At 43.9% G+C, this 20,869-nt stretch overlaps 1 pseudogene; it reads right to left on the reverse strand.

The window, feature by feature from the left end:
* Positions 1-9,772: 9,772 nt before the first annotated feature.
* On the reverse strand, positions 9,773-10,426 carry LOC147895170 (accumulation of dyads protein 2 pseudogene; annotated as a pseudogene).
* Between the last annotated feature and the right edge of the window lie 10,443 nt (positions 10,427-20,869).

A 20,869-nucleotide genomic window follows, 5' to 3' on the forward strand; every position in this document is an offset into this window, starting at 1 on the left:
TCATGCTGTCACGACAGTGGCCCTCTCTCTCTCTCTCTCCCCCCTCTCTCTCTTGCGCTGCCATGGCAGCGGCCTCTCCCCCCTCTCTCTCTCTCTCTCCCCCCCTCTCTCTCTCTCTCCCCACTCTCTCTCTCTCCCCCCTCTCTCTTGTGTTGCCGCGATAGCGGCCTCCCCCCCTCTCTTCCTCTCTCCCCCCCTCTCTCTCTCCCCCCCTCTCTTGCACTACTGCGGCAGCGGCCTCCCCCCCCTCTCTCTCTCTCCCCCCTCCCCTCTCTCTCTCTCTCTCCCCCCTCTCTCTCTCTCTGCCCCCTCTCTCTCTCTCGCGCTGCCGCGGCAATGGCCTCCCCCCTCTCTCTCTCTCTCCCTCCCCTCTCTCTCGTGCTGCCGCGATAGCGGCCTCCCCCCCCTCTCTCTCTCTCCCCATGTCTCTCTCCCCCCCCCTCTCTCTCATGCTGTCGTGGCAGCGGCCTCCCCCCCTCTCTCTCTCCCCCCTCTCTCTCATGCTGTCGCGACAGCGACCTCTTGCACTGCCACGATAGCGGCCTCCCCCCTCTCTCTCGCGCTGTTGTGGTAGCGACCTCTTTTGCTGTCGCGGTAGTGGCCTCCCCCCCTCTCTCTCTCTCCCCCCTCCCCCACCTCTCTCTCTCTCTCCCCTCCTCTCTCTCTCGTGCTGCCGAGGCAGCGGCCTCCCCCCCTGACTCTCTCTCTCCCCCCCTCTCTCTCGCATTGCCGCGGCAGCGGCCTCCCCCCCTCTCTCTCTCTCTCTCTCTCCCCCCCTCTCTCTCTCTCTCCCCACACTCTCTCTCCCCCCCTCTCTCCCTCTCGCCCCCCCTCTCTCTCGTGCTACTGCAGTGGCGGCCTCCCCCCTCTCTCTCCTCCCCTCTCTCTCGTGCTACCGCGGCAGCGGCCTCCCCCCCTCTCTCTCTCCCTCCCCCCCACTCTCTTTCCCCCCCTCTCTCTCGCGCTGCGGCGGCAGCGGCCTCCCCCCTCTCTCTCTCTCCCCCCCTCTCTCTCTCGCACTGCCGTGGCAGTGGCCTCCCCTCCCTCTCTCTCTCCCCCCCCTCTCTCTCGTGCTGCCGCGACAGCGGCCTCCGCCCCCAACTCTCTCTCTCCTCCCACTCTCTCTCTCCCCCCTCTCTCTCGTGCTACTGCGGTAGTGGCCTCCCCCGCCTCTCTCTCTCCCCCCTCCCCCCCTCTCTCTCTCTCTCTCTCTCCCCCCCTCTCTCTCTCCCCCTCTCTCTCTCTCGCGCTGCCGCAGTAGCGGCCTCCCCCCCTCTCTCTCTCTCCTCCCCTCTCTCTCTCTCCCCACTCTCTCTCTCCCCCCTCTCTCTCGCACTGCCATGGCAGCGGCCTTCTCCCCCTCTCTCTCTCTCTCCCCACTCTCTCTCTCCCCCCCTCTCTCTCTCTCTCTCTCTCTCTCTCCCCACTCTCTCTCTCTCCCCCCTCTCTCTCTCTTTTACCTCTCACCCTCTCTCTCTAAACGTCTCTCCTCTCTCTTTCTCTCTCTCTCTCAAGGTCTCTCCTCTCTCTCCCTCTCTCTTTCTCTCTCTCTCTCTCTTTTGCTGTCGAGGCAGCAAGACTCTCTCTCTTATAGTCTCTCTCTAAAAGTCTTTCCTTCACTTTTCTCTCTCTAAGTTCTCTCTCTATAATAAAATTTCAAAGAATACAAATTTAAAAAAAAGTACCTAGAAAAGAGTTGAGATCTATGCTTGTGCTTGCTTTTGCTCTTCCTCCTCTTTTTGCTTCTCCTCTTGCTCTTCCTTGTTGAAATGAGAGAAACAATGAGAGGAGAGTATATATAAGAAAAACTAGGGTTTTAAGTGCTTCTCTCTCATTGGTCCTTCTATATCATTATCTCCTCTTCCATTGGCCTCTCCATTAGATTATCTTCTCTCCCTCTCCCATCCACTCTCATCCTCCCAGCCCATCCCCATTCCCACCCCCATCCTCCCACCCCACCTCCCCCATTCCCACTCCCACGCCCACGCCCATTCTTCCACCTTCCCCATTCCCACTCCCTCTCCCACTCCTATCCTCCCACCCCACCCCTCCCACTCCCACTCCCATCCTCCCACCCTCACCCCACCCCCACCTCCCCCATTCCCACTCCCTCTCCCACTCCCACTCCCACTCTCATTCTCCCACCCCCATTCTCCCACCCCTTCCCCCCCCCATTCCCACTCCCATTCCCACTCCCACTCCCATTCTCCCACCCCTATCCTCCCACCTCACCCCTCCCACTCCCATCCTCCCACACCGTCTCCCACTCCCAAGCCCATTTTCCCACCCCCCCACCTCCCCCATTCCCACTCCCTCTCCCATCCTCCCACCCCACCCCTCCCACTTCCACCCCCACCTCCCCCATTCCCACTCCCATCCTCCCACCTCACCCCTCCCACTCCCACCCCCACCTCCCCCATTCCCACTCCCTCTCCCACTCCCATCCTCCCACTCCCACTCCCCACCCCTCCCACTCCCACTCCCATCCTCCCACCCTCACCCCACCCCCACCTCCCCCATTCCCACTTCCTCTCCCACTCCCACTCCCATTCTCCCGCCCCCACCCCCACCTCCCCCATTCCCACTCCCTCTTCCACTCCCACTCCCATCCTCCCACCCCCAACCCCACCGCCCCCATTCCCACTCCCTCTCCCACTCTCCCTTTCTCCCACTACCACCCTCCCACACTCCCTTTCTCCACTTTCCCACTCTCCCTTTCTCCCAATACCACCCTCCCAACTATCAATTCCACTACTACTTATGAATTCTAATTAAAACTATTACTTAAATAAATGATATTACTGAAAACACTCATAGGATTTCAGGTTTAGGATTTCGTGGTTTGGGTTTGGGTTTAGGGTTTGGGGTTTGGTGAGTTAGGGTTTAGGGTTTAGGGTTTAGGGTTTGTGAGTTAGGAATTGGGGTTTGTGAGTTAGGGTTAGGGTTTAGGGTTTGTGAGATAGGGTTTAGGGTTTGGTGGTTTGGATTTAGTGTTCAGGAGGTAGGGTTTAAGGTTTGGGAGTTAGGGTTTAGGGTTCAAGGTTTGAGGGTTAGGGTTTAGGGTTCAGGGTTTGGGGGTTAGGATTTAAAGTTTGGTGGTTTGGGTTTAGGGTTTAAAGGGTAGGGTTTAGGGTTTAGGGTTTGGGGGTTAGGGTTTAGCATTTAGGATTTAGGGTTTAGGGTTTAGGGTTTAGGGTTTAGGGTTTGGGGGTTAGGGTTTAAGGTTTAGGGTTTGGGAGTTAGGGTTTAGGGTTTAGGGTTTCGGGGCTAGGGTTTAGAGTTTAGGGTTTAGGGTTTGAGAGTTAGGGTTTAGGGTTTAGGGTTTGAGATTTAGGGTTTAGGGTTTAGGGTTTAGGGGTAAGGGGTTAGGGTTTAGGGTTTAGGATTTGGGTGTTAGGGTTGAGGGTTTAGGGTTTAGGATTTAGGGTTTAGTGTTTAGGGTTTAGGAGATAGGGTTTAGGGTTGTTATTGGTTAGGGTTGAGGGTTTAGAGAGTCAAGATTAACATTTATGGTTTAGGGATTAGGGATTATGAGTTAGGGTTTAGGAATTAGGGTTTATGTTTTCAAGAGTCGAATTAGGGTTTAGGGTTTGGGGGTTAGGATTTAGGGTGCTTGGTTTAGGGTTTGATTAAATTTTTAAACAAGATCCAGATTTTTAAATCATTAATAAAGTAGATTATTGAGAAGAGATTAATGTTCTTTATAATCGTTGTTACAGCTTGTTTGCAAAGGAAACTCACAAAGGAGATGGCTACAAAATTTATTCCGAGGATGGAGGTGATTCTATGTTGCAAAAGAGTAGTAGTTGCATTTGCTACAATCCATGAAAGTGAATCAAATTCTATTTGTCACTTTAGAAGACTTGGTGAAGATAAGGTGGCGGTTATTGTATCAAGGATTCTTAGTGCACATGTTGAGCTAAAGCATAAGTGTGGGGATATGGAAATCCTTGGAGATGTTATGCCCTATAATACTTCCAGCAAAGCATTTATTGCATTGGACAGAGATGAGACTTATCCAACACATGTCATCAGGAATACAAAGTGCATATCTTTGGATTTTAGAGTGGGAGATATTTTACAAATGTTATCATTTGCAAATAAGAATGTAGCAGAAGGTCAAGTCTTGGGATTTGAACAAGTGGAACACTGGACATTTGCGCAGATGGGAATTCAAAAAGCTACTGATGATGGTATGGATGATAACTCAATGTCATTGGATGGTCCCTACTATGAGGTAGGTAAGGATTTGAGATGGAGCATGCAATTTTTAAAGATTGGAAAGACTCGGCATGTAGTTTTTAATGATAAACATAATGTATACTACAACATCAAAGAATTGAAAGAATATGCCAATGTACCAAGCTCTATTCCTTCAGAGATGGATGATTCCAATGCACTCAACTATAGCACTGAAGTCTTATCAGAAGTCGATGAGTTCATTGGTACCGAGAAAAAAAAATATTTCACAAGTGATGCCTTATCCGAGGTGGATGAGTTCATGCACATTGAGAACTTGGGCAAAGATGTCAAAAGTGATATATTTTCAAGCATGGATGGCTTCATGGATACTGATAAAGTTCTTGGAGTCAAACCAAGTAACTATGAAATTATGGAAATCATGCATGATAGTATAATGAGTGATGTTCTCTTTGGAGTAGAGGAGTTTCAAGACTATGGAGTTATGAAATCCATAGAAAGTGCATCAATGAGTGATGTTCTCTCAGGAATAGATGAGTTTGAAGTTCATTCTGGACACTCTATCACCACTGACTATGGAGTTATGAAATCCATAGAAAGTACATCAATGAGTGATTTTCTCTCAGGAATAGATGAATTTGAAATCATTCGGGACACTCTAATGCCATTGTGACAAGTGGTTCTATGATTGTATCAAAAGTAGGGATGAGATCAACAAAGGACTATTCGGTATTTGACTTGCAAAGATTGTGAAATAGTAAATGTTACAAATGGTTTGATGAATGTATCAAAAGCAAGGATGACATCAACAAAGGAATATTCAGTATTTGACTGTCAAAGTGATAAGATCAAGGATGCAACATCTCATGAAAACAACGTGACAAATAAATCTTACAAGGAGAACTACACAAATCCAAATAATAATGTACAGAAGGTCCCCAAACGGACATACAAATGCATGAAAAGACAACGAGTCCAGGCAGATCCAGAAAAGAAACCAAAGAGAATAAGAGTAATGAATGAAGATGTTATGCTAAAAGCAATGCGATCTACATGCTGCAAGTGTACATGTATGCGATCCATTAACTTACATGACATCAAGGGTTGTAAAGAACATGTCTAGCAAAGGAAAGGAAGCAGAAGAAATGAATACCTACTCACGAGATTGTCTTGCTTTCTTGTAAATGATAAGAGAAGGCGAAGTTCAGAACAGCAAATAAGGCCTCTTATAAATGGAAAAAATATATGCAATAATGCATATCGCATTATTACAGGATTATCACATGGCACATATTGGAATTTGGCTAATAAAGCAAAGTATGGAGTTAAATTTAACATTCATGGAAACATAGGAAGGCCCAAAACAAGAGCCTCAACGGTTGCAGCAACAGCAATTTTGAAAGATTACATTTATGAAAATGCTTTACCGCAACCCCACCTATCAGAAATGCATCTTCCGATAGGTTTGACCAAAAAAGAAGTATTTAACTCTATTAGAGAAACACAGAGGCAAAGAGGGCATGCACCAACATCATTTCATGCTTTGTATACTCTTTGGAAAAAAAGATTTGGACATGTTAAAATCCCAAAGAGGCAAAAAATGTCAAAGTCCAATGACTGTGATGATCGAAAGCGAGCACTTGAGAGTGCAACATCTCCAGAACAAAAAGAAGCTTACAAAAAAAAGAGAGAATTTCATCATGGACTTGTTCGACATTCTAGAATAAAATATGCATTTTGGAAGGAGCAAGCTATTTCTCACCCAAATGAGTACATGTGCATTATTGTAGATGGTATGGATCAAAATACAACAACATTACCTTGATTCGTTAACACTCCACCTAAGCTACAAGGCAAATAATTTTTAAAGACACATCTATGTGGAGTGTTAGTGCACGGATTTAACTTTTTTGCAGACATATGGATTGATTCCTTGCATCTACATGATAGCAATCAAGTTGTAACATCTGTTATGAAGGCAATTCACAATGTACATGCAAAAAAAGGTCACCTGCCAGCAACTTTGAGAGTACAAGCAGACAATTACGGACGAGAGAATAAGAATGTACTCTTCTTTGCATTTTGCTCAATGCTAATCGCTCATAGAATCTTCAATGAGATTGAAGTTGGGTTTTTGTTGGTTGGGCACACACATGAGGATATCGATCAGGTATTCAGCACAGTTTCAAGAGAGCTAAAACACAAGGACATGGAGACAATGGATGACTTGATAAGAAAATGTGGGAGGCAAGTTGGTGGCCGTAAGGAAGGAACAATATGCTCAATGGTTGAGAGGATGTATGATTGGAAGAGCTTTATTCTACCTTTCATACAAAAAGGTGGTGATGCCGTGATAGGTCATAACACTCCACACTATTTTCGCTTTTTCTTAAAGGATGAAAAACCAGTGATGCAATGGCAACACTATTCTCTTGATACAAAATGAGAACCTGAAGAACCTTACTCTCTCTTAACTTCAATCCTAAGCAAAGAAATGCATCCAACATGGGCTCCTATAAAAGAACTCAACGAGAAATCCAAAGGTGAAATAAAAGGCTTAAAAGCTTTTATTGCATACAAAGAGAAAATGCTCCAGATATTTCCTGATTCGTGATAGGTCATAACACTCCACACTATTTTTGCTTTTTCTTAAAGGATGAAAAACCAGTGATGCAATGGCAACACGCTCTGCTTGGGACCACACTCGAGCAAACCCAGAATGAAAGATTTCCGCATTGTGTCCCAATTTATTTTCTCATCAGGGTTTAAGGCTCTGAACCATTGTATAGCCTTACCATCAAGACTCAAGTCAAAAGATTTGACCTTTTCTAGATCCTTGATATCACCAAAGGTCTCATAGATTTGTTCAAATCTCTCAACATGGGAGACTGGGTCTCCTTCTCTTGCAAACTTGGTGATTAGCTTGGAGATTGTGTGACAAGCTTGCTCCTTGAGGAGTTGGTATTCCTTCTTGGAATAGTTGGAGGTGGCGTTGCATCCCCCCTTCCTAGCACTTGTACTAGGATTCTCATAGCTTCATCCATAAGGGCCATTTGTGATATAGGAGGAGGTTGTGGAATGGTGGGCCCTATCTCATACATTGGTGGTCCTGATGAAGGGTTCCATGGATTTGATGGCACAAGGTTGGGATGGGAGTATCTAAGTCCACTAGGCATTTGCATTGTGACTTGGGCCTAACAATTAGTTGTACTAGAGGAGGTCCTCTAGGGAGTGGCATGTTCCTTGTAGGCATAGGCTTATAAGGGGCAGTTGTTGGGTGAATTATCTCCCATGTTTTGTTGCTAAGGAATCATAGGGGCTTTTGAGGTGGATGGTCTTGATTGAGGGCCTTTGAGGTTACTCCTCTCCCCCCTTTGCTCTAGCATTTGGGACCCTTTGCCTTGATGCGAGGTCAAGGAGACGTAGCCCCTTGTGGCTTTTGATGGGGTTTATTTCAATGCGATTTGCATGCAAATTTTATCATTTCTTGATGCCTCGAGGTCCCAATTTTCTCAGGATAAAGCTAAAGCACCAACCTGGTGGGATAGAGATAAATCACCAACCCAACGAGATAGAGATAAGAATCGACATGATGGGATAGAACTAAAGCACGAACCTGACAAGATAGAGCTAAAGCATCAAATAGCAAGTTGGCAGGATGGTCAGAATCGGTGGTATAGATGGATGGCACCAGTTGGAGGGATAGTAGGCTATAGCACTGGGTCAACCCTCTTGTCAGACCATAAATTTGGTAGATAGGTTAGGTGGCTGACACATGTCAGTCTCATCGATAGGACATGGGGCTATGGAACCAACCAACGGGATAGCTGGCCTACGGCACCGAGTCGATGGGATAGAAACTTGTAGTTTTGCCAACTGGTTTTTGATGATTTTGAAGTTTTTGTTCAAGTTTTTTTGTGATAGGGGGATGCTAAACTACCTAGTCTACCTACTCAAGAGCTACTCAATGAAAAAACAACAAAAAAAAACAACATTTGAATGGCAAATGGGGTGTTTTGCAAAAAGTGGCAATTTCTCCTTCCAAAACCACTTTGAAAATCACTTCAAGCATCACTTTTGGGTTTTTTTGTTGGAGTTTGCTATCACACACACCTTAGCAATCCTCTAAACTATCTTCCTATCAATTTTAAATGCTAAAGTACATCAACAGCAAGCTCTAAATGATCCAAACAAAAAATGATAACTTCTTCTTTTACCTTCCAAAACCCACACTTCTTCACTCATTTCCTACAACCCCACTATCAATGCTCTTAGTTAATCTTGAAGCAATGAGAAATGGGTAGATGATGAGAGAAAGCAAGTGCAATACAAAAGCATACCTTGAACTCCCTGGCATCGGCGCCAAAGATGTGGTCTACAATAGTGACTAATGTGTCATGGGGATCTTGAAGGAATGCCGATGGAGCCTCCATTCCAAGCTACTCCTTGTGAGAGCAATGCAAAGCATGAGCCATCCGCAAGTGTCACTTAAGCGGCTTCGGATTGTTTGAATGTGTTTCCATGAGAGGAGGAGGGAAAGGGGAGATAGGAGAAGAGGGGGGAAAGGGAAGGAGAAGAGGGGAATGAAGGGAGATAGAGTGGCAAACACAAGGGCACTACAAAGAATACAAGAGAACACCCAAAATACTCGTGGAAGAGAAGAGGGAGCTTGTATTCCAAACTTGTGCATCCAACAATGAAGACCAAAGTCAACCACTTAGCCTTTGATACATGCCACCTTTTGAAGGGAGGGCCAACCCTATTCCATTTATACCACTCTCTTTCCTCATTCTTTTACAACCATCGTGGGCCTATTTGGCTCCAAGGCACAATCCTTGTTCTATGGACTTGCTAATATCCAACATCAAATGATATTGCCAACTAATGTAGTTAACATTGTGAACTACACAATCTTTTGCTTAAAGTGTGGTATACAACTCTACAAGCATAGCACAGCTATTTCCATTGCTTCCTTCCACTAGGCTCCATCATTGGAAGTGATCTATGAATGAGATCCCCAGGCAATTTTAAATGCCAAAATAGGTGTAGAATGAAGTCTATCTGTGCAGGTTTGCAATGGGACCATATATCATTCCACTATCTAACTTTGGTCGAATGCTTAGGGAAAGTGTTAAGCGATGTGCAATAACAGCCTTATCTTTTGAGATAAATAACTCCCTTCGTCACTATTTGCATCCTCAACACTCTCTTCAACTTCAACTTTTTGCTTCCCTCTATCCACATGCTTGCTCCCCCTTATTCTACCACTCGATGGACTCACACTATCAATACTTTCCTCATGTTGTGATGGCCTTGACATCACTTTACTTGAGGGTCCAGCTTGCTATAATTTTAGCATATAAATTTTAGCATATACTCATCCTCAACAATGATTGGTCTAGGCTGATACCAAGCTTCATGCAGACTTTCATAAACTTATCTAGTGATGGGATCATAGCATTTGGGTTCTACACAAATGCATGAGAAAGTTCTTGTACAATGCTACACTATGAAGTGTTACATTGCAATGATGCCCATATGTCATTCAGGTAGATGAAGCAAAATAAGGGCTTCATTTCTTTTGAGTAGGTTGAGTCGGAGGTGTGAAGAGAGGACTTCTGATTCTGCCCACACGCAACCTAAAGATAGGATTCAGCTGGCTAGCCAGCAGCCCCGCCAGAGCATTGTACCAGGCTATGGCTGCCGTAATGATCCCCATGAACCCTGCTGCCCTGTGCACCCCCCCATACGACCCCAACCCGCCGTTCCTGCTCCCGAATTCTGCCGCAGTCAGTAGCGCAAATGTTACCGTTAGCGTCAAGAACAGCAGCACCAGCCCCACTGTTGTTCTCAATGACGCCACTAGCATCACGAAGGTGAAGATCCTCCAGGCTAGTAAATAGATCGATAATGCCCGCAGTAGCACGGGATCCGGCGAGTTGCTGTAGGCTTCGATAATTCCGAAGCTGGGAATGAGAATGGTTGCAAACGAGAGCCAGAAGGCTCCGTAGGAGGTGAAGGCCGTGGCTCCGAACGTGTTGCCCCCTGCAAATTCCCACATGCCTGCCAGGATCTGCGCTAGCCCGCCGTAGAACAAAGCCAGGCCTGTGATCACATTCAGTGGGTCGCTTGTATGGACGCCGAAGATCCCAGCATTGTAACAGGAGAGCACGAAAGTCGTAAGGGCGAAGCTAGCCAGGCCGAGGGGCCCAGGATTTCCTGCCATGGTTGAAATGAAGGTGCTGCAAGGCTAGGGGACCTTGGAGGTGCTCTGAAGAGAGTGAGTGAGCAGATGGGTAGTTCTGGGCGGAGTCCAAATCAGAAGTGATAACCGAGGAATGTTTTGATGCTTTGAAACGGCGTCGAAGAGTACACCACTCCAAGCTCTCAAGCGCTTCTTCCGGTTGCTTAGCAAGCCTCCTTGATCTCTTGGCAAGAGCAAACGAGGCAGTAAGGCAAGGCGATAGAATCAAGACGTCTATAAGAAAAGGATAGGCAGCGAATGGGTATAGTCGGAGACTGTAGAGCGAAGAGGCGATGCTGAATTCATAGGCCGTCAGCTGGCAGATTGAGGGCTAGGATTGATCAGGAAGATAGAGAAGCGCAAAGAAGATAAGTGGAAAACATGGATAACAATAGGGAATATAAAGAGGTGCAGGAAGTTTGATAATGACGAAAAATCTTGCAGGCTGTCGTCGATGTCACCAATGGCCTTGGAATTTCATTCCGTTGCCGTCCTCATCCCGCGTTTTTGTAATAGGTCTCACACATCATTGAAGACTCCCATTACTAACTAAGTTCAATTGAAAACAAGGTGGTCTACTCTTGGTGGACTCTTGCTGGAACCCTTAAAATAAAAACACTCTAATCCTTGCATTGTCCGAGAATGAGTGTTTTTTAAATTTGGATGCTTTTTTCCTATCATGGACTTTTGTCCTACTCGAATTTCAAGAAATTCAAAATTTATAAATTAGTATATCCATCAAGAACACAGCATATATTGTGCTAAAATTCTATAAATGTTGTATTACTAGTGTTGTTCTTTTCTTTAATTCATCTAGTCCTTTTTGTGAAGCAAGTTGAATGCCATAGTAGTACTTGCTTTATAACTTGCTCTCCACATATTCATCGAAGCTTCAAAATACATGTGGAATTGATTTTACAAAGATTGCAATTGTAAGAAATTAAGGTCAAATATACAAATACAAATGAGAGTAAACGTTTTTGTATTAGTTATAGGTTGGCATTTTGCATTCAATACATATCCACATGCTTTTGTGGTGGGCAAGTTGGCATGCTTCCTCTCCATAAAAAATTATAACCAAGGAATGTTCCCTTCCTTGGGCTTTGCATTTATCACATACGACTTTACATTCATAATGTATGCATTTGGGTATTCTACTCAATGATAACAAAGAATTTACAATATTTCAAATTAATTTAGAATGCCTTTGGGTATTCTACTCAACGCCTTTGGAGCATTTTGATGAATTTTTAAATTCAACTTTCAAATTCTTGTTCTTATTGATGTACGCATCTTTTATAGTGGATAGTTTCTGATAGTTACACAAATTGGAGCTCATTGTCTTTGTTATATCCCTAGTTTGAGATAATATAACTTAGGATGGATTCTATTCAAGCTTGTTGTAACCATTAAATCAATGTCGTGGTGTTGACCTTTGCTATGTCTTTGGCTTCTATCATATTCGCTTTCTTTTTCGGTTGATTGTTGCTAGAACTTACGCTTTGAAATTATACGTGCATCGTGTTTCATTTTTTACGATCAATTAGTTTCTCAACTTCTCTCTCTCACAACAAGACAAAGCACCCATAGACGCATGCACAGACGCGTTTCATGAACTAAATAAAAAACTTACGGCACTACTACACACGCATCCTATTGCGACGTTTACGTACCGACGATTAGCGCCCGCTTAGCATTAATCGTCGGTATAAAAATCGGGTGTCGTAAATCATCGCTATATAGCAACTTTTACTAAGCGCCGCTATATAGCGACGTTAGTAAAAGTCGCTATATAGTGACTTTTAAAGGTCGCTATATAGCGACACTGAGACACTATATTATAGCGACGTTTTACAGAGAGGTTTTTTTTTTTTTTTAGCCTTAAAATTTATTTTCTTCCAATGACAAAATTTTTTAAATTTTCATACATGTTTGAGCTCATAGAGAATTAAAAAATGAGAGCATGTACATCAAGCCTTTGAAGCTCCTATATTCATGTCCAAGTTTGAGATGAGAAAAATCAAATTAAATAAGAGCATTTACATCAACTGTTTCATCTTGAGCCAAGTCTAAGGCGCCAAGCAAGTCTATCTCCAACTCTATACCGAGTTGATCTCCTATATCATCATCGTACTCTAGCATCGTACGTTCACCTAAAAGTATTTGATCATCTTCTTCAATTAAGCTTAAGTGTGGTGATTGATCTTGACGATTGTTGTCTTCCTCGTCAATATCGTGATCTCCATCCTCCTCCCGTGCGATCTCATTATGGGCATCTTCCTCTTGCCTCATATGGTGATCTACATCTTCTTCGCTAGATTCATCAATTGGATCCGGCATTGGTAGTGGCATCTCCATATCCACATCTCGATCTTCAAAAATCTGCTTACTTCGTGGTGCAACTTGGATCACGTACCACCATCTTGGATCAGAACGATCCGGATGAAAAACCACCTATATTGAAGATGAAAAATCACGTGCCAAATGTCGTCAATTATATATATATCAATGGACTTAAAAAATGAAAGCTTCGACTAATTAAATCATTAGTATGCACCTGCTCACAGTGCTCGGGAAGAACAAAAGTATCACTTTCATCGGTCCAATGTTTGGTGGAGTCTATTGCAAAGAGACCGCTACTAGCTTTTCTCGCAGTCGCATGGGGACCGTTGTAAGTAGTTCTAAACCATTTTACATCAAGAATGAAAATAGTAAATCGTCTGAAATCAATTTCATAGATGTTGCATATGGTTCCACAATAATCCAACTGTGAGGAGAGAAGATTGGTATCCGAAGCACTTGCTCGGCTATCTTGTGTGAAGTTAGCCATGACTCCACAATCATACGTGACTCTCTTTGAATCGATGCGTTCTACGCGAAAATGTCGTCCAAATGACCATAATGCACTGTACTTTTTGTACTGTAAAAGAGCATCATTAAAACAATGAACATGCACCTATTTTATAGCATATATTGCCACAAATAATTACTTAATTACATCAAGAGATAAGAAACTTACATGCACCATACATCCAGATGATAACTCCCGCTCGCGCTCGTTTATTGTCTCTCCATCACGTTCGGCTTTACGTATAGCTAGTTGTAGCCAATCAAGTGACATGTGAGTAGGGAGAAGAGCCAGATCTCGTGGATATGGTTGTGATCGCCTGTACATTACTCTGAATCTCGTCCTTGCATTTATTCTTTCTGCTTTGGCCACTTCATATCTCTCAATCCACTTCTGCATCTCAGGGCTATTGAGGATACAAAACTTATTGAATTTCTCCATTTGCTCTTCGCTCATCTTTCTTTCAATCCCTTTTCCTTGGGGGACCTCGCCAATGATGCGATCATCATCCTTGTTGTGCCAAGCTTGCGGCATATCAGGATCCGTGGATGCAAGAAACTCTGTGATATATACTAATGACTCTTGCACAAGCCATCCCTCTGCCATGCTTGCTTCTGGTCTTGCTCTTTGTCTTACAAACCCCTTTAAAGTTTTCATAAACCGCTCGAGAAAAAACATCCATCGATTATGAACGGTACCTGCTATAGCCACCTCATCAACTATGTGCACAAGCAAGTGGACTTGAGTTGTCATAATGCTTGAGGGAAAGTGCTTCTCAAGCAAGCATACGGCTTCGATGGATTCCACCCTAGCCTTCTCGATGCTCGATATAGAGATCTCTTTTTGAGATATCCACCTATTTCACATGTCCATGCATATGTAAGATATTTGAGATATCCACCTATTTCACATGTCCATGAAGAAAATACATAATGCGAATTGATAGTAAGCATACCTCACAATACCACAGATCTTGAATATAGCATTTCTAACATCTTCTTGTAAGCACCCTTTTATTGTAATTGGAAGGATGAACTATCAAAGCAACAATGAAATCATGTCAACAATATAACATAATAATAATTACGCTAATGCATCACTATTATCGGTACACTAATTCTACTTAGAATACCTGTAAGACCTTGTGCCAATCATGGGACTTGAGGCCACTAAGCTTATTGTCCTTTGAAAATGCTCCTTTCAAGCAACGCATGTACCTTGTCGGTGTTTGAAAAGAGGCAATGTCTGCCTTGATCGCTGCCTCCTCCCTCGTAGAGAGGATCCACGTTGCTTTCGGGAGGACAACTTTTCCTGAAGCATGCACTTGGGGCCACAAACGAGACATCCTATTCATAGCACGCAAGTCTTCTCGCACTCCTCTCGAGTCCTTGGAACCAACCAAGTGTGCCCAAATGATAGCCCCCACATTCTTAAAGATATGCATGGGATCCAAGAGATGATTGATTTGTAACTGACCCCAATAAGGAAGCTCGTGAAAGATCGATAGCCTCTTCATACCAGGAGGAGGTTCCTCTCCATTCTCCCTCCAAGCTTGAATCCAATCACTTGCTTTCAAATATGATGGTGGTGGATCAAGCTGACCTCCACGTGCGAGATGGTCGAGCGGAAGGTATCGAGCATGACCTTCATAAACATTTTTCCTCATGTGTTTGGAGTAACGTGCAAGCGATTTCAGAGCGGGTCCACAAACAGGACAAGCATGGTACCCACTTGTAACAAGCCCTACACGCGTGCATGAATATGTTAGTACAAGACATGCGTGCAAAAGAGAGTAAAAAAAGCATAATCCCTCATTGTACATGTAAAGACATAACCACGTACCTGCGCACTCTCCATATCCTGGGTAGTCATGCATGGTCCACATCAAGATACCCCTGACTAAAATATCATTGGTATGCCTAGGAGCTCTGGAAATATCAAAGACGTGCACTCCTCTCCATAATATCTGTAACTCCTCTATCAAAGGTGCCATGTACACGTCCATGTTTTTTGCCTTGTACTTTCCTGGCACAAGTAGTGCAAGCATGAGGTGTCCCTTTTTTATTGTTAGCCATGGTGGGATATTGTAATTCACCATGACTATGGGCCATGTCGACCAAGATGTCGGGCGTAACCCGAAAGGATTCACGCCGTCCATGGCTAGCCCAAGATGTAAGTTGCGTGGCTCTCTCGCAAAGTCCGGCCACTGATTATCTATGTGCTTCCAAGCCGCACAATCTGTGGGAATCCTCAATGTGTGATCAGTGGACCGATGAGATGCATGCCATGTCATCAACTCCGCTATGGATTTGCATCGAAACATGTGTTGTATTCTTGCAATGATGGGAAAGTGTCTTAAGACCTTTACCGGTATCCTCTCACCCTGCAAGTCATCTCTATATCGTTTTTCCCCACACTTTGGACAACTAGCCAAATCTCCATGCTCACGACGAAAGAGAATACAATCATTACGGCAAGCATGGATGGTATCATAATCCATACCCACCATTGTTAGCATCTTTTTCGCTTCATCTCTTGATGCGGGCATGGTATTTGGTGCAGGCAACATCTTTTGGAGCAACCTATGACAAAGACACTATCCAAATGATGATTCTCAAAACAAACAATATCCAAATAATGAGTTAATCAAATTAATGCAAGGGCTAACCTCATTAAGGCCGAGACACTTGTATCCGACCACCCATACTGTACTTGTAGATTCAAGATTGAGAGACAAGCACGTAGTTTAGACATCTTGGCACCCTCGTACAATTGTGTTGATTGCAACTCTCGCATTTTCACCTCAGACTCTGACATCACGTGTACGTGGGATGTAGTGCCCCTAAAAATGGAATCCATCATGTCGACCATACCCTCGTCATCATCCGGGAGACTATAGTCTTGTTGAAAGTGAGAAGGTATATGTGTACCCTCGTCACCCTCGTCATCCTGTCATAAGCTCATTCGTGTAAATAGAAGATCTTCTAATTCCGGGTATACAATAAGATTGCGAACTTAAATAGCTTTGACTTACCGATGATCCATCAACATGTGCAACACCAACAGGGGGTACTGGTTCCGGCTCCTCCCCATACATCCGTAAGTGGCGCATGATAATACGACGTTGATGTCGTACTTCTCGCTTGCAATGAGTGCAATGACAATATAACCTCTCCGTAAGCCACTTCGTGCTCCCGGGCGTTGGCGCATCATCGGATGAGCTTCCACTCGTCCCTTCCATCTACACTTATAAAACCAAAACATAAGCATGAAGAGGAGATGTACACAATTATGAGCATAGCATGTTTAATTTGAGCTTCTCTTGAGGCTATATAAAAAGAATGACGTCGCTATATAGTAAGGATTGAAACAAAAAATCCTATATAGTAAGGCTATGTAGTAGGAGGAGATATTGACAATTATAGGCATAGCATGTTTGAGCTTCATAAGAGGCCACACCAAAAAATAAACAGTAAGCGTCGCTATATAGCGACGCTATGTTCCGTCGCTATATAGCGACGATTTTAATTTAAAGCGTCGCTATATAGCGACGTTTTAAATTAAAATCGTCGCTATATAGCGACGCTGTGGGTTAAAACCCGAAACGCCGAAACCCACGGCGTTTTGCTCAAAGCTTTCCTAATCTCTCAAGTAAGCTCCCCAAAATCTCCTCCCACCTATTTTCACTGACCTCCCATCTATTCCAAGCAACCTCCTACTCTATTTCCCACTCCTCACCCTTCTCCTACCTCTTGTGCACCCTCTCTCTCCTTTTTCCCTCTTTGGTTTCCAGAAAGAAAGTTCTTCAAAAGGTGAGTTTCTTTCAACAATGTAGGTTGTTTGTTTGTTAGCTTTGGTTTTGTGAGTGTTTCTACTTGTATTGCTAAAGTTTTAAACTAGTTTTCATGCTTGATTAGAAAGGATTCAAACAAAAAACGAAATTTCAAGAAAGAAAGAAAGAAACTCACCTCTTCTTCCTGTATTTCTCTTCCTTCTCTTCCTTCTCTTCTCCTCAATCTCCTCCTTTCCTTGTCTCCTCAATCTTCTCTTTCCTTGTCTCCTTTCAAGAAGTTGCTTTTGTGATCTCCTCTTTCCACTAACATCTTATTTGAAAAAATGGGTTGTTTTCTCTCTTTTGTAGGGCCAGTCCACTACACCGAGCGGGACATACTCTCTCTTTTGTGGGCCCAGTCCACTACACCGAGCAAGACATACTTTTACAGGTAAGTGCTTCCTCTTCTTTCCATTTAAGCTTTTTGTTATTTGCATTGGCCTGCAGCTAGCGCCTTAAGCGCTAGCTGCAATGATGGGCGTAGGAACCCTCTCTTCCCCCTTCTCTTTTTCTCATTTTTCCCCCTTCTCTTTTTTCCCTCTTCTCTTATTCTCTCTTTCCCCCTTCTCTCTTTCCCCCTCTCTCTTTTCCCTTCTCTCTTTCCTTTCCCCCTTATTCTCTATTTCCTTTCCCTCTTATTCTCTTATGCTTATGCTTCTCTCATTCCCCCTTCTCTATTTCCCCCTTCTCTCATTCGCATAAGCTCTTTTTCCGCATAAGCTTATGCGGAAATAGAGAATGAGAGAAGCTTATGCTTCTCTCATTCTCTTTTTCCGCATAAGCTCCTCCTCTTTTTCCGCATGAGCATAAGCATAAGCTCATGCTTATGCTCATTCATGAGCATGAGCTTATGCGTAAGTTTCCGCAAGAGCTTATGCGGAAATAGAGAATGAGAGAAGCTTATGCTTCTCTCATTCTCTTTTTCCGCATAAGCTCCTTCTCTCTTTCCGCATAAGCTCCTTCTCTATTTTCGCATGAGCATAAGCATGAGCTTATGCTTATGCTTATGCTTATGCTCATGCATGAGCATGAGCTTATGCGCAAGTTTCCGCATAAGCTTATGCGGAAATAGAGAATGAGAGAAGCTTATGCTTCTCTCATTCTCTTTTTCCGCATAAGCTCCTTCTCTTTTTCCGCATGAGCATAAGCATGAGCTTATGCTTATGCTTATGCATAAGCATAAGCATAAGCTCATGCTTATGCTCATTCATGAGCATGAGCTTATGCGTAAGTTTCCGCAAGAGCTTATGCGGAAATATAGAATGAGAGAAGCATATGCTTCTCTCATTCTCTTTTTCCGCATAAGCTCCTTCTCTTTTTCCGCATGAGCATAAGCATGAGCTTATGCTTATGCTTATGCATAAGCATAAGCATAAGCATAAGCATAAGCTCATGCTTATGCTCATTCATGAGCATGAGCTTATGCGTAAGTTTCCGCATAAGCTTATGCGGAAATAGAGAATGAGAGAAGCTTATGCTTCTTGTGGGGGTTAAAGGTCACTGTGCCTTAACCCCAGTTATGTATAATACTCAAACACATATATAAATGAATGAAAAAGAAGATTAGGATGGTTCTGCACCCACCAAACTTGTGTGGCTCTCTGTCTCTCTCTCTCCTTCTTTCGTTCTTGCTTTCGTTGAGAACACTCTCAACTGGTATCAGAGCCCGGGTGATCTAGCTGAGCGTGCGTGAATGCTTGAAGCTCAGCAGCTCTGTGGGAGGAAGGAGAAGCTTTGTGGGAAGCTTTGTGGGTGACTTTACTTGCATCCGAGTGTGCAGAGACCTTGGAGGAACATTTGGAAAAGTCACTTTGGCTTTGCGAAGTGGTTTTGAGAGCCTGTTAAGAGCTTTCAAAGAAAAAGTCGTTTTTTGCGCTTTTCCCTGTTCCGTTCGATGACAGAGACTCCATATTGACTTGTAGAGGCAACTATTGCTTGCTTTTGGTGTCCACATTACTTCAGGAGCTTGGAAACACCTTCATTCTTGAATCTGGGATCATTTCAGTGGATTTCTGACTCAATGTGTCAGTTCCTGCGTTTTCTGCCCGGGTGTTGGAACTCAAGTTTGGAGCAACCATTTGCAGATCTGTTAGTTACGGTGGACTCAGGAGGTCCTAAAACTTCTATGTTGCTCATCATTCGCACTCTGGTGGAGTTTACAGATAGCTCTGTTTCCAAAAACGTTTTTCAGTCCGTGTGTTGGACCCAGTGATTGAGACCACGGTTTCCAAAACCGTCTGTCCCATTGCGTTCCGGACGCCCAAAAACCCCTACCTATCAGTTCTTGCATGATTCGGTGGAGGATTTTCAGAGTTATAGATCTCTGTGTATTCGATTTCGTCTCTCTGTTATGCATTTTTCATACTAAGGTTTTGAAACCTTAGATTTATGCCACATGGCAGTGGATAAGTGTTGACTCCCATTTCTCACTCATCGGTTGGGATTTTGGAGTTCTGGCAGAAGAGAGATATTTGCAGATTTTCTTGCTGATTCCGATTTCTCAGGTCCTATTTCTCAGGTCCTATTTTCAGGTAAGTGTTGACTCCCATTTCTCAGTGTTGACTCCCATTTCTCAGGTCCTATTTTCCGATAAGTGTTGACTCCCATTTCTCAGGTCCTATTTTCAGTAGCGCTCATTACCGTGGGACTATGATTTCTTGAGCATACCTTATGCAGATCACTCTGGTTGCAGTTTGAGCAGTGTGCGCTCATTCGTGGTATGCATTGGGTTGCAGTGGATGATTTATAGGCCATTTGGATGCATTGCGGTCCTTGTTGGATGCGCTGATAGGCCCAAATTGCCTTGTGGGATGCTATTTTTTATGGACGCTTTGCACATGGATGCTATTTTATGCTGAGGGACAGCTTTGACACATTGTTGGTGATGCACTGATAGTGCTATGCTCTCTTGGATGAGACATTATTGATGCATATGCCAGTGGACAGTGTTTATGCTTGAGTCATTTGGCACTTACTGGCATTTTCTTTTGGGTTAGATTTGCTCATATGGATGCATAGTATATGCACATGAGTCAAATGCATCTTTTGATGCTTTGAGCTTTGAATTTTGGTGATATTTCACTCTATTGTGGCATACACATTTGGGTGCACCTGGTATTTGGTGTGATTCTCTCTTGCAGGCACTAGCATTTGGGATTTTGCTTTATTTGCATCATGGCATCCTCTTCCATGCCTGAAAAGGAGTTTTTCAGCATTAAAAAGTTTGATGGGACAAACTTTTCTTTGTGGAAAGAACAAATAAGGGATGTGCTTATTCAAAAGAAGCAGATTAAACCCTTGGCAGGGATTGAAGCTAAGCCTGCAAATATGTCTGAGGATGATTGGAATGAGTTGGATGCATTAGCAAAGTCTACTATTAGACTTCATCTTGCAGAGTCAGTTTATTTCACAGTAGTAAATGAGCAGACTACGGAAGATTTGTGGAAGAAACTGTGTGCCACTTATGAGAAGGAAACTGCCTCTAATAAAGTTTACCTCATGAAGAGGTTGTTTGAGCTGCAGATGAAGGAAGGGGTCTCCATTGCTTCTCACTTGAATGAATTCAATATTATTTTCAGCCAGCTTCAGGCTCAGAAAATGAATTTTGATGCGGAGACTAAGGCAATATTTCTCTTATGTTCATTGCCATCCTCATGGGATACCTTCCGTACAGCTGTCAGTAACTCTGCACCTGGTGGAGTACTGAAATTTGATGATGTTGTGGGTAGCTTGTTGGCCGAGGAGA

The sequence above is a fragment of the Dipteris shenzhenensis genome, chromosome 13 (assembly GCF_047967505.1).
Source record: "Dipteris shenzhenensis isolate YYH24624 ecotype China chromosome 13, Dip_SZ_1.0, whole genome shotgun sequence".
Lineage (NCBI taxonomy): Eukaryota > Viridiplantae > Streptophyta > Polypodiopsida > Gleicheniales > Dipteridaceae > Dipteris > Dipteris shenzhenensis.